This window comes from Dermochelys coriacea, chromosome 9, assembly GCF_009764565.3.
Source record: "Dermochelys coriacea isolate rDerCor1 chromosome 9, rDerCor1.pri.v4, whole genome shotgun sequence".
In the NCBI taxonomy this organism is placed as follows: Eukaryota; Metazoa; Chordata; order Testudines; family Dermochelyidae; genus Dermochelys; species Dermochelys coriacea.
The window spans coordinates 30,458,105-30,483,315 of record NC_050076.1 but is presented as its reverse complement, the minus strand read 5'-3'; the positions used below and the strand labels follow the sequence as shown (position 1 = coordinate 30,483,315).

At 40.7% G+C, this 25,211-nt stretch overlaps 1 long non-coding RNA gene across 1 annotated transcript; it reads left to right on the top strand.

The window, feature by feature from the left end:
* Positions 1-22: 22 nt before the first annotated feature.
* Positions 23-20,269, top strand: LOC119860972. The gene is made up of 3 exons (XR_005294714.2): positions 23-160; positions 13,525-13,672; positions 19,939-20,269. It is a non-coding gene; the product is annotated as an uncharacterized LOC119860972 (long non-coding RNA).
* Positions 20,270-25,211: the final 4,942 nt, after the last annotated feature.

Genomic DNA, 25,211 nt, shown 5'->3' with positions numbered 1-25,211 from the left:
GGGACCGGGGTGGGGCCGGTGAAGCGGAGAGGGAAACGTGGAGCGAAGCTCTGCCCCGAGAGAGAAGAGGAAATGGGGGGGACGGTCTATGCGCCGGGGACCCCTGCCGAGCCTGCCTAATTAGTATAAAGCAGCCAGCTCCACTGCAGCTGCCCCAGAGGTATGCAAATATCCGTTAATACGTGCATTGGTGACCTCGGACCTTGAAGGTCCCGTATAAGCCAGTCTCCTTGGATTGCCTGCCCCAGCCTCTCACCCGTCTTGACCCCCAAGAGCCTGCCCCACAGGACAGCCAGTGTGGGCTCCTCAGTCCTACCCCCTTCTGAACCAGGCCTCAAATTGTAAGCCCTTGGGGGAAAGACTCTCTCTCATTCTGCCGCTTTGTGTTTGTACAACAGCTAACACCCTGGGATTGCAGTCCTGATTATGATCTTTAAAAGAGCCAGTGAATCCAGGAAGTCCTCTAGAGATTTTGTTATTGCTATGAATTTGGGGTGGCATGTGCTGGCATACTATGGTGATGGACAGCAACACAAACTCTAAAATAGGTACTGTAATATACATATTGGATAATTGCGTAACAACATTGTCGAGGTAGCCAATCCCTTTCTTGTTTCTGGGTGAGAGGACAGTTGGTGTAGAGTAAACCAGAATTTGCTACCATACCATGCAAAGACAGGAAATTCTAAGGGCAGGAAAACACTAGGTACTACCTGTTATAACTTGGGAATTGAGGAAGGTAGGGGAAATGTGGCACTTCCTTCTGCCTCTGTAACAGGGAGGGTGGACTTTGTTTCTATTTTAAGGTGCAGCAAAACAAGTCCTCAAAGATACTGTACAAATTATATACACCATATATGCATAATTTCTTTCTGACTTGTTCAGTTAGGAGCGTCGATGCAAATGGCTGTTCTTCAGAAATATCACCTGATGGGAGTACACCTGGCTGAGTTAAAGAGTAATATTTTAAAACTGATAGATTGGTAATCAGCATCTCACTACTCAAATGCTTATTGATGTTTGTTTTCCAGTTTTCAGAGTGGCGTTAGCAACTCACTTTGACCATTGATATGAATTATATGCCAAATAATTTTTAAACATCATAAAACTGTATAGATAAAATATACTTCACAACATAAAGTGTAAATATTTCATTTGAAACCATGCAATTAAGTCAGCTTGTCTGTTGTTTTACTTTTCAGTAACTCCCATCTCTTCCACATTATCAAGTTCAGTTTTGACTTTATATTGGAATTAGGAAGCACTGAGTTGTCTATCTTAATATGACAGGTTTCAGAGTAGCAGCCATGTTAGTCTGTATTCGCAAAAAGAAAAGGAGTCCTTGTGGCACCTTAGAGACTAACAAATTTATTAGAGCATAAGCTTTCCTGAGCTACAGCTCACTTCATCGGATGCATTTGGTGGAAAAAACAGAGGAGAGATTTATATACACACACACAGAGAACATGAAACAATGGGTTTATCATACACACTGTAAGGAGAGTGATCACTTAAGATAAGCCATCACGAGCAGCGGGGGGGGGGGGGGAAAGGAGGAAAACCTTTCATGGTGACAAGCAAGGTAGGCTAATTCCAGCAGTTAACAAGAATATCTGAGGAACAGTGGGGGGTGGGGTGGGGTGGGGGGGAGAAATACCATGGGGAAATAGTTTTACTTTGTGTAATGACTCCTCCATTCCCAGTCTCTATTCAAGCCTAAGTTAATTGTATCCAGTTTGCAAATTAATTCCAATTCAGCAGTCTCTCGTTGGAGTCTGTTTTTGAAGCTTTTTTGTTGAAGGATAGCCACTCGTAGGTCTGTGATCGAGTGACCAGAGAGATTGAAGTGTTCTCCAACTGGTTTTTGAATGTTATAATTCTTGACGTCTGATTTGTGTCCATTCATTCTTTTACGTAGAGACTGTCCAGTTTGGCCAATGTACATGGCAGAGGGGCATTGCTGGCACATGATGGCATACATCACATTGGTAGATGTGCAGGTGAACGAGCCTCTGATAGTGTGGCTGATGTGATTAGGCCCTAAAATGGTGTCCCCTGAATAGATATGTGGACAGCGTTGGCAACGGGCTTTGTTGCAAGGATAGGTTCCTGGGTTAGTGGTTCTGTTGTGTGGTTGCTGGTGAGTATTTGCTTCAGATTGGGGGGCTGTCTGTAAGCAAGGACTGGCCTGTCTCCCAAGATCTGTGAGAGTGATGGATCGTCCTTCAGGATAGGTTGTAGATCCTTGATGATGCGTTGGAGAACAAACAACAACAAACAACAAAGAATATAACAGAACGCCACTAGCCATCACCTTCAGCCCCCAACTAAAACCTCTCCAACGCATCATCAAGGATCTACAACCTATCCTGAAGGACGATCCATCACTCTCACAGATCTTGGGAGACAGGCCAGTCCTTGCTTACAGACAGCCCCCCAATCTGAAGCAAATACTCACCAGCAACCACACACCACGAAGTAACCATGAAGAAAGTCATTGACAGTATTTTAGGTGCTTTCTCTGAAGCCTTTCTAGCAATGAGAACAGTTATCAACTTGTTGCTTAAACTGATGGAATTTTTATGCAAGATTTCCCTGGAAAGCTAGGGCAATTGAGGAAGTAATTGCTCCACCTTTTTTTAAACTATAACTTCTGATATCATATAATATTTACTAGGTCATAAATCAGCCTTCTTTGGGAGAAGGCTCAAGCATTTTTATGAACTACATGAGCTGGCAACTCAGATTGAGACTGCTCAGGATTCTGGAAACATCTGATTCTCATTGGGCATAATTAAAAGCATAGCAGAGGTGTCAGCACAGTTATTCTCATAAGTGTTGCATAATCTTATTTGCAGAGTGACGCTGTAGTTGGAATAGGATACAATTTGAAAGAACAAGTTCTTACAAACTGTTATCTCTAAGTATTGCTTAATTTAGTAATTTCTAACATTGCTGTTTTACAGAGTGGCTTTTTTGATATGTGAAACATTTTTCATATTGATGGTCAAACCACTATAGATAAGGATGAGAAGGTCTTTCATTTCTAGAACACTTTTTGAGTGACTTATCTAAATACAATTATTATTGTTTATATTATACATTTTTTCATGAACCTTCTTTTATACTTGGGTAATGTACTGTGGCAGCATTCATATCAACAGTGGTATCTATAGCAGTAAAAGCACAGGTCTTTCCTTGTCACAGGGCAGTTCCGTTGTGACCCAGTGAACCACGCTGCCTACTCAGTTCAGGTGGTATCACAATCACAACCACACACCAGGCTATTTATCTCTCACCAAGGTGTGTATTGATTCTTCTCTTATGCACTAGTACTGTACAATGCAGGTTTACAGCAAGGGTAGGCTCTCCCCACAGCTCTCTCTCCTCAGCACAGGCTCACCCTCTGAGCTGCCCTTGGTTCCTGTTTCCTCCCCTGATATTCTCCCAGTTATCTCATTAGCCCAGAACAGAAAGTGTATAATTGCCCTCAGCTGGGCCAGCAGTCTTCCCCAGGCTGCAGCAATATCAGTGATCAGGGTGCTGCTGATAGCACCCTGTCAGACTCTTGCTTGAGCTAAACAAGGTAAAAATATATTGTGGGGAGAGACAAGGGACAGACCCCTTTTCTTTCTGCCCCCTGAGGTATCTTTTTTGTCCCTCCCCTTCCACTGCAATCAAATTGTCTAGATTTTAATAGCCATTTGGTAGAAAGAGCTGTTATTCCCAAATGGAAAGACTTGTTGTTTACTGAGCTTCAATTTATCACTTTCCCCATTTTCTTTCTTTCTTTCTATGATGTTTAAAATTAATACAACAGCAGGTTGTTTGAATAATTTGTTAATTGTGCTGTATAAATAAACCTTTGATCTTCCACTTTGAGTAGAGGAAGAAGTATGGCACGTTTTAACTGCCAACAAAGCAGAAGGCTAGCCTTGACACGCTTAGTGTCTTTGCACCAAAATCAAAATCACACACAGTAAAATGAGGATCTAAAGGCTTTCTTTCTCCATAGTCCATTAAGTCACTATTATCCTCCAGTTAGAAAGGCTGAGCGATAAAAATAGAGCATAGCCCTGCTTCCATATTATTCCACATTGAAAGGTTTACTGAGGAGCACTGTACTTTGGACATCCTATGAGAATATCCCTTCAATGGGAGCTGCAAGTGCTCAGCACCTCTGAAACTCAGACCCTATATTAATAAAAAGAGGAAAAGATTTTGTTGTTGAATGGTTCATGTCCTTTCCAGGTTACACACATATTTCTAGGAAGGGCTGAATTGCAATCAAGGGATAGGAGAGAATGTCCTGTGTGGAATATATCCACGAGCCAGAAGCAAAGCAGCAGCATGTGTATGGGATTTTGTCATTTCAGCAATATAGAGTGGGGGAAATAATTTAAAACATTCCTTCTAGCTAGGAGACGGAATGGGAGAAAAGCTAAGAATAGAAAAACCTCTTACAAACAGTATTGTGTAGTCAGGTTTTCCTTGTTTAAACAGTAGACAACTACGATTTTACTGGTATGTGATGGATGAGAAGGGCAAACAAGTGTAACTATATTTTCTGAAGATATAGCCTGTTGACCTGGCATTTAGATTAGAAAAGTATATATTGTAGACGGAGAGGAGAGTGTTAGGAGGAGAAGCAGGGATGGTCATTACTACTCATAGTAGCTCTTAGAGGGAAAAAAAGGGAAAAAAAAACCACCCCCAACACTAAAATACTTGAAGTAGTTTGTGAATTTCACTAATGCACCTGACTAATGGAGGAAGGAAAATGCAAAGAAATCTCACTATCAGCAAATCAAAGACAATCATCAGGAAAGTGAACCTGACAATGCTGGCTTCCAGATAGGCTATCTGGGTGTCCACAACCTCTCTTTTGATTTTATGAAATCATTTATTGCAAAAATTTAGGCATTAGGTATATCCCTTTTTATGCTACAATGCCTCCACCCCTCAGTAAAATAAACAACACTTCTGTTTGAAACAAACAAAATATTCTGGATGTTAGAAACTCATGATGATTGCAGTTAAGAAACCCAACCTTAATTTTGCCCCTTTCCATCTCTACATGTAAGGTGAAGACCACATCAACTGCCTCGAAAGAAAGAAAGAAAGTTGTTAGTTTTGAGTTCAATGCACTGTACTGCAACTCAGAAGACCTGGATTCTATTCTGGTCTTTGCTACAGACTTCCTGTAGACACTGGGAAGTAATTCCAAATCTCATCCAAACTGGTCAGAAGGCAGTGAATTACTCTGTACTGCTTTCAGAGTAGTAGCTGTGTTAGTCTGTATTCGCAAAAAGAAAAGGAATACTTGTGGGACCTTAGAGACTAACCAATTTATTTGAGCATAAGCTTTCGTGAGCTACAGTTCACTTCATCGGATGCATTCAGTGGAAAATACACTGTAGCTCACGAAAGCTTGTGCTCAAATAAATTGGTTAGTCTCTAAGGTGCCACAAGTACTCCTTTTCTTTCTGTACTGCTTGTGCAACATGCAGGACCCATACTAAGTAGGCACAGAAATGGAAGATGCACTGGTTGAATTGGAGTCCCTCAGTTTGTGTCATAAGACATAAGGAGTGCACTGAGGAGGTTGCCAAGCACAGCTTACTTAATCCCGGATCTCAATAGGTGACAGAATTTGTAATATCTATGGTTTTGGTTCTTGGGGGACTGGGTGTTACCAGTATGAACAGAGTCTTATCTGAGGCCTCAAGAAAGCTCCAGGATTTGCCAGTAAAAACATTGGAAACAATATGAAACTCACTTTTCAAATTTCACTGAGGTTATGAACACCACCAGCATACTCCATGGGGCTCTTGGCAGTTACAGGACCCACCGATGTGCTGCTGACAATACTTAGAACTTTCTGGAAGAGTTCAGGTTTTAAAAGACTTCATATAATTCAGAATTTAGAAACCCCTATCGGAACCACTTGGATATATCCTATTCTCACTCCGCACTGCCCAGTGTATCCTGAACATTTGATTCTAAGGGCAGAGGGAGGCTTTGAATGCAGATAGGCAAATGGTGGAATAGAATTTTTGTTGAAAAGTATTCTGTGTAAGATCAGGGCACTGCCATTTTGCTAATCATTGTACATATCTAAAGAAACTGTCTAAATCTAAATTAAGACAATCTAAATAGACAAGACAAAGGATGAAAAAGGAATTATTCCTTTTATTGTTATTATTATTATTTTATTTTATTATTAGAGAAACTGAGGAACAGAGATGTGATCATACTGGAAATCTGTGTGATCACCAAGATCTCCTGAGTCACAGTCAAGTGCACAAGACTAACTTCCATTTTTCAGTAAAAGTATCCGGTCTTTGTCACTATGATAATCAAAACACTTATTCATGGTATTTAATCAGTTCTATATTTATAAAACATTTGCATCTCTGGTAACAAGGAATAACTTGCTTTGTTTCATTCACAATGTCAAGTCACTCACCTAGCCTGCAGACAACAGATCAATTACCTGGTATAAGTATTTTTAAAAATGCTCTTTTGAAAAAAAAATAGATAAAGCAGAGGTTTAGTTTTGTATGTCACTTTGTAAAAGCACCTGGATAATAGAAATGTACAGCTTTGAATTCCAAACAACAAAACACAGAAGCCCTTAGTTTTAAACATACACTGATCTTAAATGCCCCTTCACAAACTGCTACTAAGCAACTAGCAGGAAAAAGGGGGTTTGACAATAATCACGTAAATTGGAGAAGTAATCACAGCTGCAAACCTCAACCCAACTTCAATCTTTTTTCAATGTACAGAATCATTGAATAACCACAAGGAAAAACAACTAAACAAAGCATCTTTGAATGTTTTCCAGCAACAAAGTTTTTGCACAAAGTTGATTTCAAGCTTTGACTTGAAAAGGGGGGTGGGGGGAGGGAGAGAGAGAATGTTGTTGCCAATCAGAATCTATTTTAAAATGTCAGCAGTGCAAATAAACCAGAATAAGCTGCTTATTGGAGGGGAGGGAAAGAAAGAGGAACAACCCAACATAAATAATAAGGAACATTACAATTTAAAGCATTTAGGATTAACACATATTTGGCACCACGACTTGAAAATGTAGCTTGTGCAAATCCAGTTTTCTACTAACTGGCTATTGATGTTACAAATAAATATGCAAAGGGTAACCTATTGTACTGGAGTATTTGAATAAAGTATTTCCTTTCCCTCTTTTCTTATTTTGACAGCATTTTTTGCTTTTTTTGGTCTTCTATCCAATATGTACACAACTTATATCAGAAACAGGAGAGGTTGTGATAAGAATGCAGCTGTCAGAATAACTAGGAAAGACAGGAACATTCTATTATGTTAAGAGCTACTAAAGACCTGGGTCCCAGGTTTGCCTATAGAGGGACACTGAGGAAAACTAAGACAACTCAACTAAAGGTATGATGTCAATACACATAAATTAAAGCACATTAGTTCTCCCCTAACATTGTTATTAACAATATCCCTTATTTTTTCCCCTTAACTGTGGAGAGCTGGGGTGGAAGGGGGGAGAAAGACTACCATCTTTTTGATGGTATTAAAGATAGTAATAACTGTCCTTTGTGGAAAAAGAGAAAAAGTTAGTTCAGAGGGGCTAAAGCTGCTGTTGTTGCTGCTGTTGTGAAAATCTTACCCCGTTTCCTAGAAAACATTAGGCATGCATAAGCTTTAGCTGAGAAATGAATGTGCATTCGTTTCCTTCTCTTTCCACCCATTATCATTATGTATTTCCATGCATGTGGAGGACTGAAAGCAATACACATCACGCTTAAAGGACTCCTTGCTATATACCTTTTTGACTAGGAATCACAGACATGCTTCACCATCTCTTCTTCCAGAGTGAAAGCTGGTTCACCTTTTGAGTTGATCTCTGTGAAATTCCCTAACTTTACAATAAAACCACAATGGTTGCACTAAAACAGGGCTTATTAAGAACAGAGAGACAGAAACTAAATAAACAATAGGCATAATGGGCCAGATCCTCAGTACCTCAGTGGGTACTTGTGTGTTTAAAAATTGGTCTAGTTATCTTCTAGATCAATGTAATCAATTTATCTCCATAACGTAGATGGAAGTTGCCTGGACTACTTCACCTATGAAACTGGTTCCTTTATGCACTTAGCCATAGGCTGAGTTTGTCAGATTTCAGGTCAAAATGAAGATGTATTTACTGTGATCTTTTAGTTCTTAACTAGAAATTTTATTTATTACAGAAGAGAAGGGATGATAGATCAAAACAGCTATTCCCCATAGGAATATTTTTTTGGCCTGCCTAAAGGCGGCTTTATTGTTTATACATTTGTTTATGTTTGAATTACTATCTAATTGTTGTAATGCCTCGGAGCCTTAGTTATGGACCAGGACCCGATTGTTCTTGGCACTGTACAAATGCAGAACAAAAAGATGGTCCCTACCCCAAGAAACTTACAATCTAGGGCTACGCTAGAAAGTTTTATCAGTAGCATTTCCGCTGACATTTAACAGCTAACAATGCAATTTTTTTAGTGCATGTGAGCATTTGAATGCCTTTGCTGGTACAGCACGTCCTCACAGCAAGAGGATGTATTGGCAATGGACATCCTGCATTATGGATGGGCATAGCAGGGTATCCCACACCACTGTCCAGCGCACTACCTTCTGGGATATTTTGAAAGTGCATTGTGGGGTACTAGCACTCCTTTTGGGGAATTTAGAGAGCCTGGGGTCAGTTTTCCACAATTCCCTCTCTTCCATCCCTTGATCTTTTCCTTTCACATGGAGTGCAAGGCCATTAAGCCTATACTGTTGCACAAGATTGTGACTCTGGGGCACTGGCAGGAACAAGTTGATGGATTCAATTAAATGGGTTTCCCTCACTGTGGTGGAGTGACGGATGGGATGAATATGGGAAGGTGTATGATGCTTGTATTTTTAGGAACACAGGACTTCTTGAAAAGCTTCATGCTGGGACATTTTTCCTGACTGGTACATTCATATTAGTGAGAATGCAATGCCAGTTATGATTCTTGAGGCTCAGCCTACCCTTTGCTTCTCTGACTCATGAAGCCATACACCAGATATGTAGCAAGGGGAGATTTAACTATCACCTAAGCAGGTGCAGGATGACTGTTGAAGGTGCATTTGGTAGATTGAAACGATGCTGGAGATATCTCATGACTAGGTTGGATCTCAGTGAGCCAAACATTTCTACTGTTATTTCTGCATGTTGTTCCCCCTTTGATTTGCAAATATGCAAAACACATTACTGCCAGGATGGAGGGGGGAAGTGGAAAGACTGGTTTTTGATTATGAACAAACAAACTCAAGAACAGTTATAAAAGGAAGGCACTGTACAGCTGTAGGAGATCTTGAGAGCCCACTGTGACAGTATACAGTAGTCAATGTACTGCTCTGTGTTAATTTGTGTCACTTCATGATTAAACTGCAGGTGGCTTGGTATGAATGAATTGTTAATGTATTTTATTAATCTAGTGACATATCATGGACCCAGCCTTCCACCCACCCCACCTTAGGGTGAGACAAGTACAACTCTGTACTCATGGAAGATCAGTAGTACAGTTCAAAGCGCGGATGTCTCATGAATTTACTCCTTCTGAGGTTATTAAAGGTCCTCCAGAAAGGAGGGGGGAAACCAGATAAAACAGCCATCCCTTGAAGGAGGCTGTAGTCTCATTCAATGCCCTTTGTCAAATCAGTAGAAAGGGTTCCAAGGTAATTGATCAGAGTCCTGTCCACCTTCCTGTTTGGGGTCTCAGACTGGCTGTGGTCAGGCAACCAGTCCCTATCCTGAACCACATTCCTCCACCAGAAATGAGGTCTATTCCCCACCCAGGGTTGCTGCTAACTGAACTGGGCTTCTCCTGTTTAAGGTCCTTCCTCCAGACCTGATATGTCTTGCAGTTGTGGCAGGGTGGAACTGCTTGAGCCCAGAGCAGCTCCTTACCCCTTACACGTTCAGGGCAGGGTTTGTATACCCCATCATAGGACGTCACATGGCTTTCTTGCAAGACAAAATAAATAAATCTTGATTTTCACAAAACAAATCTTTACTGAGGAGTAATAACAACAAAAATATTTCTACAAGACGTTTAAAGCCAATTAAGAAGGTACAAGGTGTTGACTGTTCCTGCATGACTCACAGCTCAGTGTAAGTATAGTCAGAGCTATTCTCCTTATTTCCCATGGGATTGTCAGGGATCGAATACTATGCTCTTCTGGTGATGTGGCGGGGTGAGGGCTGGAGTGTGAATGGGCCAAGCCACAGAAACACAGAATTGTCCATGTAGTGCAATGGCTGCCGGGGTGCAATGTTTTGCATCTATGTTTGCCAGCTCAAGAGCTGTATAATGTCTTGGTGGCTTTCCCTATGCACCGTCTGGTCCTTTTATCTCTCCTTCAGCCCTTACTCTCTTGTTTCATGGGCCCTGGACTCTAAGCTCTTGAGGAGAGCTGAGAAAATATTTTTGTCTGTTTCTTCTTCCTCCTGATCAAGGTGAGTCTTTCAGCAGCTGCATATGAGCAGATCTACCCAAGCTGAGGCCACTGACAGACAATAAGACAGACAGGCATTGTTAGATTTAAAGATGGACAGGAAAAGATAAATGAGGAAAGTCCCTAAAAATATACTATAAGGATATTCATAAAAGTATGAACTGGGTTAGACTTGCTTCAGGGCAGCTTGCTTTTGGACAGTTCAATTGCTCTTAGCATGGTTAATCGATATGGGTCATTTTTCAAAACCTGTAGCCATGAGGAATGGGTGGTGGTTTTCCCTGTGTCCCAGATAAGTGGAATGATTAACAATGTTTCCTGCACTAACTTATTACATCAGTGGTGATTCATAAGGGTGGCAAAGGCCCAGAGAAAGTAACTGTTCCATGCGGCTGGAGGCTGCATTTCCCCATATGTGGCAACTCTCTTTACAGTGATAGTACTGTCGGACCTCGTTGTGGAGTGGTGTGGGAAAGTTTCCTACCATGGCGGAAGAAACAAAACAGCCCTCCTGAGAAATGTTCAGGCAAAAATTAAAGAAAATCTGCTGACAGACCTTATCAAGATTATGGCAGATGACAAATGGGAGCGTTGTGCCAAGATCAACTCTGAAAGAGAAGGGGGCTGCTCACCACTGCCAAGCCTTGCAAGCTAGTTCAAATCCAATCCCCTCGTTCAAATAAATCAGCTACTTCAAAAGGCAATTCCTTTATTCCCTGCCCATTTGCATTCAGACACCATTCTGAGAAATGTGGAAGAGGGATAGGGAGGGAGAAGTTTCAAAACCCATAAAAAAAATTAAAAAAGCATTAATACACATATCTGATCACCCTTCTTCCTCAATGGGTTCCTACTCTGGGTTCATCTGTGGCAGGTTTGGCTGGCTTTTGATGAACTCCTGGCTCTCTGCAGGGTCTGCATCCTCCATATCCCCATCCCCATGAGCTTTTTGTCAATGTGCATTTCTGGGGTTCCTTCCTCTGGGTTTCATGAGGTGTCCACAATTACTCACAGGATGGTTGGGGGGTCACTACTAGTACGGCATCCAGTTCCACAAAGATGCAGCAGGTCTGAGGGGGTAGCTCCAGATTTTCTGTAGGCCTCCCTTGCCTTTTGGTACAACTGCTGCAGTTCCTTCCGCTTGGCTGGCATTGCTACTTGTCAGAGTCATGCTTCCGCTTCTGAATTCCCTCTACAATCTCTGAATAGACAACTTTATTTCTGCAATTAGTCTGAAGCTCAGCTTGCACAATTCCTTCTCCTGACAGGCTGAGGAAATCCAGGACTTCTTTCCTGGAGCAGGAAGCCGCATGAGGTTTAGCTATAGCTTTATGTGGATCCATACTTATGGTTGCAAAGGAAGACTTGCCAAGGAGGGATAGCAAAAAGTGAGACATTTCAAAAACACACTGGGTATTTTAAAGTGGGGATGGGCTTCATTCACCTTATTTTCTCCAGGATGATATTTTGTTAGATTGGGGCCTACTCCAGAAACTCCTCATGGCAATGGGACTAACCACCTACGTGACTGAAGAATCTGAGTGTTCATCTAAATTTCAGCACTGAAATTCTGGCTTTTTTTTTAAAAAAAAGCAATAATGAATGGCTTGTACTTGATTTCCTTAGTACAACACAGTCCCGGTGGCATGGTGCAACTTTTTCTTTCTTCTGCAGGAAGTCCAGAATTTGATGAGTCATTATGATGTTCTGTAGCACATCATAAACCTGCCATCCTATGTATGTGTTTCAAAATCTATAGTTTCTTTAGTGCCTTTATGGTTTTAATCTCTTGTGAAATTCCCTTCCCATCCATATGAGTTCCTGACAACTGAAACCTAACACTACAATTATGTCATGAATGTATGATAAAGCTTAGTTAACTCATTTAGTGTAATACATGTTTTTTTGGTCTTAAATTCCTGTAAAGGAGTGTTTGTGTCTTGACAAAAACAGTACTTTTTCTGGTAAAATCTTAGTGCCCAGTATTAATAATGAGTCCATCCAAATCATAAAACATATGACCCACCTCCCAAACTGGCAGTTCAATGTTTTGATGAAGATGACATGGCAGCCACAAGGAAAGAAACACTGGGCTAATGTATGTTAGGAGGATACAGTAGCACAATATTCTCTTTGCAGTCATACTGAACTGCCATATAATAGGTTACTGTTTTTCCTCTGATTTAGTTATTTTTAAATCATTCTATTAGATTAAAAAAAGATCCAGGCTATTATTACATTTCCAGAACCTACAGTAATTAAAATATAATTTATTTAAGACAAATGGAATAAAATGCGAATCTAATGTGCAATATGCCAGTTTCAATATGACTATAAAGAAAACACTATGTGCTTGAGACCTCAGCCATAATCACATTATTCATATGCTCAGCTAATGTAAAAATTCCTCTCCCTCCCCCCACCTAGTTCATCCATTATCCATTAAAACATGTCCATTTATAATCAGGTATGATGTAATTAGAGAGCAACAGAGAGACGTTGCCAGGAAAGCTGCTCCTACTCTTATGACCATCAAAATGAGAAAACCTCTTAGGTAAGATAGAATCATAGAAGGGATCTCCAGAGGTCTTCTAGTCCAGTCCCCGGCACTTGGGGCAGGACTAAGTATTATCTAGATCATCCCTGACAGGTGTTTGTCTTGGGGATGCTTGCTCTTAAAGATCTCCACTAATGGAGATTCCACAACCTCCCTAAGCAATTTATTCCAGTGCTAAACCATCCTGACACTTAGGAAGTAACAGTAAAAGTTGCTGCAGTGATGCTTTTTCTCTTTCTGAGGAAGAGCACCCCAACAACGCTTATGGCCTATGACATATCTCAGTGCAATACACATCAAGTCAGATACTCCTGCCCTTTTACATTACACTGGTGGCATTAAGAAACTGGAAAACCTACTGAAATATCCCCTGGGAAATACCCCTGGTGTAAGGAGGATGCTGCATGGTGTAGAGCTGCGGGAATAGCTTCACAGTACCTCCTCCTTCACAGCCCTCGGATAGGGGACTAAGGAAGTATGACCAGGATGCTGCTGGGAACGGCTTCTTTCTGTTCCTGTGGCAGTCGTTGCTCCGGAGGAATGGAGACTCAAGACCAACTTCTTTGGGATTTTCCAAATACATGCTACTCTGTACATATGGTACGTTCTGTTGCTCTGATTCTGTCATGTGGCCCTTGAGTTTTTGGTATGCCATGTCTATTATTTATTTATTTGTTTCACCCAGGAGCCCAGACCAAGACTGAGATCCCATTGTGTTGGAAACTGTATGAATTACCAGTAAAAGATTCGCAAAAAGAAAAGGAGTACCCGTGGCACCTTAGAGACTAACAAATTTATTAGAGCATAAGCTTTCGTGAGTTACAGCTCACTTCATCGGATGCATTTGGTGGAAAAAGCAGAGGAGAGATTTATATACACACACAAATGTTCTCTGTGAGAACACAGAGAACATTTGTGTGTGTGTGTGTGTGTATATAAATCTCTCCTCTGCTTTTTCCACCAAATGCATCCGATGAAGTGAGCTGTAACTCACGAAAGCTTATGCTCTAATAAATTTGTTAGTCTCTAAGGTGCCACGGGTACTCCTTTTCTTTTTGCGAATACAGACTAACACGGCTGCTACTCTGAAACCAGTAAAAGATTGTTCATTCTTACTGTCTAATTCATGACATGATGTGACACATAACAGAGGAATGGGGGAAGTTCTGTTGCTGAAGACACACTCCCTGACTGCAGTGATAGAGTTCACATGGGAGCTATGTAACCCCATTTAAATATGGCACACAGAATGTGGTACTTGTAGGTATGTAGCTGACATTATGACTTTGTTTTTCTGCTTACTGCACCATTATATTTTCAAAGAGTCTGTCTGTCTGCAGAGTCAGCTGCCATTATGTGAGGCAGAGCTGATGCAGCATGTTACAAAGGGGAGACGTGCTCTGCTTTCCAATGGAGACTTTACTTTTGTTCTTTCTTGCTTCATTGCTCACTCTTGCAGGGATCTTTTTCTTCATTCAGGAGTAGCAAACTTCAAGCCCCCTCTTTTTCTCTCTTTTTGACACTATATTTCATGCTGTCTCTATTACATGTTTACACTGATAATAACTAGTCACTCTTGCAACAAGTCTATTCATCCATTTTATCTATGAGTTTCAAATGCCTCCATCACTATATAACCTAATCCATGTCTCTGGTTGTCTTCTGTCGCTTAAAATAGACCTCTAGTAGTATAGCCACTTCAGCATTTTACAGTACCAGTCCCAAATGTTATAACTATGCTACAGTTTTGGGAATGTAGAATACTTTAGCGATTTTTTTTTAAATGCAAGACCCATACCAGCTACTATCAACAGTAATTCTAGTGCTGGTCAAATTGTTTTGCACTAACTGTTTTTCTTTTTTTAAAGAAAGAAAAAAGAACTTTTTCACAATTTTTCACCTTTGAATTTTTTTCAGTTTCTCTCTGAAATTGAAGCAAACAATTTAGCTTAGTTGTTTTCAAGTTTTCTGTTTTTCTCCCTTTCTGTTGCCCTTAAGGCTTTTTCTTTCAGAATCCTACTTTTATTTGCCAGTATTTTGTCTAAAATCATATTTTAGTTTCTTGAAAACATAAGGAATTTTTTTGAAATTTTTTTCAAGAAACTTTTTTGGGGAAAAAAATATATGTAGGGGTCTGTTTTGAACCTCATAAAATGAAGACCATGTACCAATTTTGAAATTTTTCACAAAACTTTTTTTTAACTAGCTCTAACTATTTCCATGTGTATTCATGAAAATTAAGCTATCTTTATTTCAGAATAGTAATCTTTGTTTTAGGGTGAAACCAGATTTTAGGGGTGCCTCTAAAACATGACCTTTATGCTCTCGAAAGATAAGTATACTAGCACAGGGTTCTGTGTACTCATTGGTATGTTAAATTATTAACTTTTACACTGATATTATATAATAATCTATTATGGAAAACTGATTACAACATGTTTCAGAGTAACAGCTGTGTTAGTCTGTATCCGCAAAAGAAAGGAGTACTTGTGGCACTTTAGAGACTAACAAATTTATTTGAGCATAAGCTTTCATGAGCTACAGCTCACTTCATCGGATGCATGCAGTAGAAAATACAGTAGGGAGATTTTACATACACAGAGAACATGAAACAATGGGTGTTACCATACACACTGTAACAAGAATGATCAGGTAAGGTGAGCTATTACCAGCGGGGGGTGGGGGCGGTGACTTTTGTAGTGATAATCAAGGTGGGCCATTTTCAGCAGTTGACAAAAACGTGTGAGGAGCAGTAGGGGGGTGGGAAATAAACATGGGGAAATAGTTTTACTTTGTATAATGACACATCCACTCCCAGTCTTTATTCAGTCCTAAGTTAATTGTGTCCAGTTTGCAAATTAATTCCAATTCAGCAGTCTCTCATTGGAGTCTGTTTTTGAAGTTTTTTTGTTGAAGAATTGCCACTTTTAGGTCTGTAATTGAGTGTCCAGGGAGACTGAAGTGTTCTCCTACTGGCTTTTGTATGTTACCATTCCTGATGTCTGATATGTGTACATTTATCCTTTTACGTAGAGACTGTCCGGTTTGGCCAGTGTACATGGCAGAGGGGCATTGCTGGCACATGATGACATATATCACATGGGTAGATGTGCAGGTGAACGAGCCTCTGATGGTGTGCCTGGTATGGGTGGGTCCTATGATGGTGTCACTAGAGTAGATATCGGGACAGAGAAGGCAACGGGGTTGTTGCAGGGATTTGTTCCTGGGTTAGTGTTTTTGTGGTGTGGTCTGTAGTTGCTGGTGAGTATTTGCTTCAGCTTAGGGGGCTGTTTTAAGCTGGGATTGGCCTGTCTCCCAAGGCCTGTGAGAGTCGGGGATCGTTTTCCATGGTAAATTAGTCTTTAAGGTGCCACCAGATTCCTTGTTTTTGTGGATACAGACTAACACTGCTACCCTCTGATACTTGATAGCAATGACAGGAATGCCAGCATAGACCAGACCCGACTAGCTGCTAGCGTATTAACCAAGTTCTGAGACCTGATTTGAGCAGGCTTAGATGACACCATAGATAAAATATCAGCAGCTGCTGCACTAGTAGAAATCTTTCAGAAAAAAATAATCTAATGTAGAAACAGGCAAAAGTTTCAAAGAACTGATTAACTTTGGAGAAGTATCCAGTAACCTCAATGTATATGCACAGAACCACTGGCAATGTAGAACAAAGAGCCTTTCATGTAGCACTTGGCACATCTGGTTCTGGATCAGTGGTTTTCAATCATTTTTTCATTTGCAGATCCCTAAAAATATTTTAATGGAGGCTTGGACCCCTTTGGAAATCTTGGCCATAGTCTGTGGACCCCCTGACGGTCCATGGACTATAGGTTGAAAACCACTGTTCTAGATGAAACCCAGTGGGAAAGAAACTTATCCAAATGTTTCAAAAGGTTCAGTTTGAGTTCTGTCTATAAATGGGTGAAGGCTTTATGTCATGTATGCTAGGGATTCAGATATTTTTTCCCAAGCTGACTTCCTCATTCTTGTGTACAGTTGACATTTAGAAGGACAATTATCAAGGCTTCAGAGTAGCAGCCGTGTTAGTCTGTATTCGCAAAAAGAAAAGGAGTACTTGTGGCACCTTAGAGACTAACAAATTTATTTGAGCATAAGCTTTCATGAGCTACAGCTCACTTCATCAGATGCATTTGCTGGAAAATACAGTGGGGAGATTTATATACACACACAGAGAACATGAAACAATGGGTTTTATCATACACACTGAAAGCAGAGTGATCACTTAAGATGAGCTGTATGGAGTGGAAATCTATCAACTTCATGAAAAAACTCGTACAGATACAGACAGACATCATCTTCCTCTCCAAATGCAAACAGATGGACATCATACCAAAAGGACTGAAGGTAAAAAATCCATTACAATCTACATACCCCACACACTATGCTGACAGCTTGTGCCACACACGCTCAAAGAAACTGCGGAACCACCTGATCAACATCCTCTACAGCAAACAGGGAAAGATTAAGAATGAGCTCTCAAAACTGGATACTCTCATAAAGAACCAACCTTCCACACAAACTTCCTCGTGGCTGGACTTTACAAAAACTAGACAAGCCATCTACAACACACACTTTGCTTCTCTACAAAAGAAAAAGGACACTAAACTATCTAAACTACTACATGCCACAAGGGGCCACAACAGTCGTTCCTTTAACCCACCCATCAATATTGTTAATCTATCCATAATCTATCCATCTATACTCTTAGCCCAGCAGAGGAATCTGTCCTATCTCGGGGCCTCTCCTTTTGCCCCTCCACCCCATGAACATGCTACAGTTCTGTGGTGACCTAGAATCCTATTTTCGATGTCTCCGACTCAAGGAATATTTCCAACAAACCTCTGACCAACATATTAACCCACAGAGACCTTCCTACCAACGCTACAAAAAGAAGGATTCTGGGTGGACTCCTCCTGAAGGTCGAAACAACAGACTGGACTTCTACATAGAGTGCTTCCGCCGACGTGCACAGGCTGAAATTGTGGAAAAGCAGCATCACTTGCCCCATAACCTCAGCCGTGCAGAACACAGTGCCATCCACAGCCTCAGAAACAACTCTGACATCATAATCAAAAAGGCTGACAAAGGAGGTGCTGTCGTCATCATGAATAGGTCGGAATATGAACAAGAGGCTACTAGGCAGCTCTCCAACACCACTTTCTACAGGCCATTACCCTCTGATCCCATTGAGGGTTACCAAAAGAAACTACACCATTTGCTCAAGAAACTCTCTGAAAAACCACAAGAACAAATCCGCACAGACACACCCCTGGAACCCCGACCTGGGTATTCTATCTGCTACCCAAGATCCACAAACCTGGAAATCCTGGATGCCCCATCATCTCATGCATTGGCACCCTGACAGCAGGATTGTCTGGCTATGTAGACTCCTTCCTCAGGCCCTACACTACCAGCACTCCCAGCTATCTTTGAGATACCACTGACTTCCTGAGGAAACTACAATCCATCGGTGATCTTCCTAAAAACACCATCCTAGCCACTATGGATGTAAAAGCCCTCTACACCAACATTCCACACAAAGATGGACTACAAGCCATCAGGAACAGTATCCCTGATAATGTCATGGCTAACCTGGTGGCTGAACTTTGTGACTTTGTCCTCACCCATAACTATTTCACATTTGGGGATAATGTATACCTTCAAATCAGCAGCACTGCGATGGGTACCCACATGGCCCCACAGTATGCCAACATTTTTATGGCTGACTTAGAATAACGCTTCCTCAGCTCTCATCCCTAATGCCCCTACTCTACTTGCGCTACATTGATGACATCTTCATCATCTGGACCCATGGAAAAGAAGCCCTTGAGGAATTCCACCATGATTTCAACAATTTCCATCCCACCATCAACCTCAGCCTGGACCAGTCCACACAAGAGATCCACCTCCTGGACACTACGGTGCTAATAAGCGATGGTCACGTAAACACCACCCTATATCGGAAACCTACTGACCGCTATTCCTACCTACATGCCTCTAGCTTTCATCCAGATCACACCACACGATCCATTGTCTACAGCCAAGCTCTACAATATAACCGCATTTGCTCCAACCCCTCAGACAGAGACAAACACCTACAAGATCTCTATCATGCATTCTTACAACAACAATACCCACCTGCTGAAGTGAAGAAACAGATTGACAGAGGCAGAAGAGTACCCAGAAGTCACCTACTACAGGACAGGCCCAACAAAGAAAATAACAGAACGCCACAAGCCATCACCTTCAGCCCCCAACTAAAACCTCTCCAACGCATCATCAAGGATCTACAACCTATCCTGAAGGACAACCCATCACTCTCACAGATCTTGGGAGACAGGCCAGTCCATGCTTACAGACAGCCCCCCAACCGGAAGCAAATACTCACCAGCAACCACACACCACACAACAGAACCACTAACCCAGGAACCTATCCTTGCAACAAAGCCCGTTGCCAACTCTATCCACATGTCTATTCAGAGGACACCATCATAGGGCCTAATCACATCAGCCACACTATCGGAGGCTCATTCACCTGTGCATCTACCAATGTGATATATGCCAGCATGTGCCAGCAATGCCCCTCTGCCATGTACATTGGTCATGAAAGCTTATGCTCAATTAAATTTGTTAGTCTCTAAGGTGCCACAAGTACTCCTTTTCTTTCTGCGAATTATCAAGGCTGTTTGGTACAAATTTTGACCCAATGTTTTTCTCATATCTGTTTGCAAAGTCAATGTAATTCTTCATGTCTGAGATAAGCATCAAATGACAGTAACAAAATAATAATCATTGTAATCATTAACTTATTTTTTTTCTTTCTTTACATATAGCTGTGCCAGTGGCTCATGAGCAAATCCTATGATGGAAGAAAGAAATTCAGGAATCAATACTGCAGATGGAATTTCCACTATATTTGCTAATTTGAAAGTAGAATGAAACTACTGAATAGAAAGTAGAATGAAAAGTAGAATTTCCAAGGATCATTTGGAGGTACAAGCAAGGAGCAGTAGTCACTGCAGAGTCCATTTAGGAACGTGAGAATAATTTAATGCAACTACAAAGTACATAGCCAGTGTACTTTGTGAAAAACTAAACAGGAACTAAAATAACTGTAGAGTAATTTCCATTTTAAACAAATAAAGATATGGAAGCCAGATACTACTATCAGGAAGAGCCTTCCATAATTCTGTCTTGAAAACATAAGCATTCGGTGCATTTCCCGTTGTTTAAGTTCTGGGAACTAATACATACCATAGATGAGAGACAAAAAGTTCAGATACATTGATAGATGCACTGTGTTATACATAAAGTGTGTGTGTGTGTAAGGGAGAGTGTTTATAACCTTTTAACCAATAGAGCTATGATTAGGGCCCTATCTAATTCACGGTCCATTTTGGTCAATTTCACAGTCATAGGATTTTTTAAATAATAAATTTCATGGTTTCAGATATTTAAATCTGAAATGTCATGGTGTTGGAACCACGGGTCCTGATCCAAAAGGGGGTCATGGGGAAGATTTGCAAGGCTATTGTAGAGGGTCATGGTATTTCCCCCTTACTTCTGTTCTGCAGCTGGTGGCAGTGCTGCCTTCAGAGCTGGGGCAGCTGCAGAGCAGTGGCTACTGGCCAGGCACCCAACTATAAAGGCAGCACCACCACCAGCAGCAGTGCTGAAGTGAGGGTGGCATGGTATGGTATTGTCATCCTCACTTGTGCACTGCTACTGGTGGGGGCACACAAGTGAGGGTGGCAATACCATACCATGCACCCGTACTTCTATGCTGTTGCTGGCAGCAGCGCTACTTTCAGAGCAGGGCTCCCAGCCAACAGCCGCTGAGCTTCCTGCTGCTGGGGAAGGTTTCCAGAGGTGGATCTGAACCGTCCCCAGGAGTAGCCCCTGCAGAGGAAGAGGAAGTCCCATCGCTTTCCAGCCTGGCCGGGACTAGCAGCTGGACCCTGGCATATGGTAGGAGTATCCTCCCTTGCCCCTCCCCCACACTAGCCAGATTTTATGGGGGAGACCTGGTTTTCCAGGGGAGATCAGATTTCACGGTCCATGTAGTGTTTTTCATGGCTGTGAATTTGTTAGGGCCCTAGCTATGAACCTACTATTTGAACTGTTTATAAAAACAGTAATATTCTCACAATATGCCACCTTGTGGTATGCTAAGATTATTTCTCATTACCCATTTTTCTGTGGTACTCCCACCGCCCTCAGATTGAGCCTGATCTTTAAACCTTTAATCAAGTGTGGAATCTCACATAAGCAGTGTTCATGAAGGCAATAGGACTGCTCAGTGAACCAGGACTGTCCACTTGATTAAGGTTTTGCAGGATCAGTTGATGAGTTCCTGTTGGCATAGCTCCTCTTCTCGATCACTTGGTTGCTCAGGGCTCAATTCTGCAAGTTGTTGAGCTTTCTGGCCTTGATACACTTATGTATATTCTGAACTTTAAGCATATGAATAACCTCAATTCTGACATGCTTAAAATTAATCAGATGTTTAAGAGCTAAGCTTCAGGGCCAAAGTGCTAAGCAAAGTTCAGGACTGATCTCCCAAACTCCAACTATGAATAGATTTCTACAGGAGTGGGAGATGTGGGAGCTGGCACATGGAGCTGGCACTTTTTCTCTTTCCTGCTGGTCAGAACCTCAGACTCAATCTGAACTGGATATCCTCCCACTTACGGAATCAGTACTGATAGTCAGGGGCCAGGCTAGGTATTTCCAGGCTTGATCAGAAAAGCTCACCCTATGGTATGCTGAATTTTCCCTAATGGATGTGAAGGCAAGCAGCTACAAGTTTCCGTTAGAACTTCCCCAATTACTGAGAGTTCAGTGGCAACTTGCAAACAGTAAAACAGTCCCAACATCTTGTGTCAAAGGTTTAATATCAAACAGCAAACAAAGTAAAACTGTTCTCTTCAAAAGGCTAGAAATCAATTGCACGTTGAAGCTGTCTCTGGTGAAGATCATGCTCTGTGGAAAATAAATATTGAATGATGAAATGTTGCTGCCACCTACCGAACATATATAGCACATAGTTTTACTATTTGTATAGTGGTTGGTAATGAAACTAGTCATCCTACTAGATAATCTAAAAGATGTGCTAGCTATTTGCCAGCATTCACTGCCCATTTCATGCAAGCAAATCTCAGTCAATGGATGTTTTGTACATGGTTCACTCAGACTGAGCACTCTGTTATTCTTTGTGTGTTATTTGTCACTTATATTACATGGCATTGTTTCTGTCACTTGAATTCATCACTGAAATTTTTAAGCAAGAGAATTATGTATAACAATTGACAAATAGCAAATAATGTTGGGAGAGATAGCTCAGTGGTTTGAACATTGGCCTGCTAAACCCATGGTTGTGAGTTCAATCCTTGAGGGGGCCATTTAGGGATCTGGGGCAAAAATTGGGGATTGGTCCTGCTTTGAGCAGCGGGTTGGACTAGATGACCTCCTGAGGTCCCTTCCAACCCTGATATTCTATGTTCAGTGAATGTTCTTTTTTTTTTTGCACAACTACTCTTGATCACATATAAATATACCTATATATAAATATGGGTATTTCAGCAAGGCTGGACATTCCCCAAACAATTGTATAAGCAAAAGCCTGAGAATATGAATGTTCATGAACAGTAAGTAGTAATGTATATGAACATGGTACAAATGAACTGCCATTAAAAATCTGAAAAAGTAGTGTTAACACTCTTAGCAGGATGTGACTACCTCCAGCCTTAAGGTATATTTCTATATTGCAATTTACATCTGTGTCTGAAGTGCAGCTAGAAAGCTTCTATTGCACAGTAATATCACAGAAAATATCTGAGTCTGCCTGTTCCCAAAGGGGAGGTATAAAAGGCTGACGCTTTGGTTCAGTTGGTTGGTGTTTGGTTTATGTTGGCTTCAGAAAAGTGCAGGCTTGAATTAAAAAGTTAACTGTATTAGGATATGATGTGGATTAAAGCAAAGGATCTTTTCCACAACAACAAGGTGGGAGTAAACTTCTTGAGCACTTTAAGGCATTGCATACTTGAAAGTGTTAGTTTTTTCCTCTCTCTCTTTCTCTTTTTCTCTCTGTAATGTGGCCAAGAAACTAAAAAATGCTTGCCTGATTTCAGTGAAAACTCTGGATGCTCCAAACTTTTGAAAATAGGTCACTTATTTATGTGACTAATTATGGACTTAGAAATATAATTTGGGCTCCTATTTTTGAAAAATCTTTGCCATAACATCACATGATTTATAAACCTTAGCTGTGTTAAGTATCTGTTAAACCCAAGCAGGTAGTTTCATCACCTCCACTGTCCCCAGACAAATATATACCCATCTTCAAGTTCCCCATTGGGCAATGCCAGTACATTGTTACTGTTATATTCAGTTTGTTACTGTTAATTAATAGTAGATCTGAAAGCTACTTCAGAAATAATGGAAAGTCCCACCTTATTAGGTTAATAACTAGCATCAGCCCTTGCAAAACTTCAAAGGGTTCTCTAAACATAGACTTTTCATCAGTGATGCTGCAAGCCTTAGTTCTAATCTTTCATGCTTTACATGCAAAAACATCAAAAGGGAAAAAAGAGAATAGCAGTTTCCAAAGCAACATTGCTCTGTCGAAAACTGTATGTTTAGCAATACATACAATTCAAATGGGAAAATTATTATTTATATAAGAAATATTTTAATAAATACTATCATTAATTTTTTCCTTAAAAAAAAGATTTGTGCAGTAAAATATAATGTCCAAAGCTCAAGGGATTTGTAGAAGAAAATGAAAAAGAATCAGAAAGTGTCGAATGTAGAAGCCTTGAAAGCAAGAAGATCAATTTATATTCTCTCTTACTTACTGAAACACATTCTGCATATTTTATTGTTTCTGTCATCTTGCTTGTTATAATCCATCCAATGAGTTCTCAAAGAACATTAAATCCTACAAATAAATAAACTGTGAATGTTAAGGAAGATACAAAAAGGCAACAATTAATATCAAAAGCCAGATTTGAAGGCTCTTATTAAATAAAATAAGTATATTAGGCAATGACTCTCTGCCACTGAGCAGTGAGAGTTATGTAGGAGGAAATCTGAAATCTTAAGTGTCATGAGAATTGTATTTCTAAGCTTGTTGCAGCCAAAAACTAGAATAAAATATCAGAATCACTGTTGTGGGTTTTTTTTCCAGAAGTACAGTTAAAATAGCTCTGCCTGTCTTCCTGTCTCCTCTGATCAGAGAATCCAAACAGTTTTTTGAAATCATTATGTGGCCATCATTTCTGTACTGATGTGTAGCATATTAGATGTAATGCATAGGGAGAAATAAATCAAGCAAGAACAGGCAAAGATGTTGATTTGTCATGATAGTGGTGTACCTCAAATCTATGCACACCCGTTTTTGCCCCTGTTCTTGAATGTTTTAAGATTCAGTGTTTTACAATAGAATCTGTAAAGGAAGAAGAATATGGGCTAGGGAAAACATGACCCATTCGGCAGAAATATAGATAATGCTGAATAAAATGAGGAGCTGTGGATAAGGAAAAGAGAGAATAGAGAGAGAGGCTTTTCAGAGCCCTATTCTGCTCCTCAGGATACACATAAAACTCTCCTGTGAAATCAATGGGAGTTATTTATATCCTGCAAGGGGCAAATCAGGCCCAGGATCTTGAAACACCAATAAAGAATCAGTGTAATTGCTCTTCTCTCTTGGTTCACAGACATGGTAACACATCCAAATTCAATAGTTTTTCTCATTGCCTCAGATTATCCAGAGTTCTGTTAGGTTCTGCGAGGATTAAAATATTTGATCGCATCTTTTGTGACACAGGACAACACATGAAAATATCATTTAAACTGACAGGATGTTGGCTGTGGTGTAACTTTATGATAAAGTGAAGCAAATTTTAAAGAATTCCATATCACTAAATGATAAAAGAAAAACCCATTAAAGTTACACGTTTCCCAACTAATAATCTTTTAGGTATTGACAATTTTAGGTTGGGTCCCAATGCTGCAACAAGATCTGAACATACCCAAGGGTACAGTCATGTGGATCCTGCTGTAGGACTGAGGTCTTACCACAGATTGTGGGTGCTTTGGCTCCACT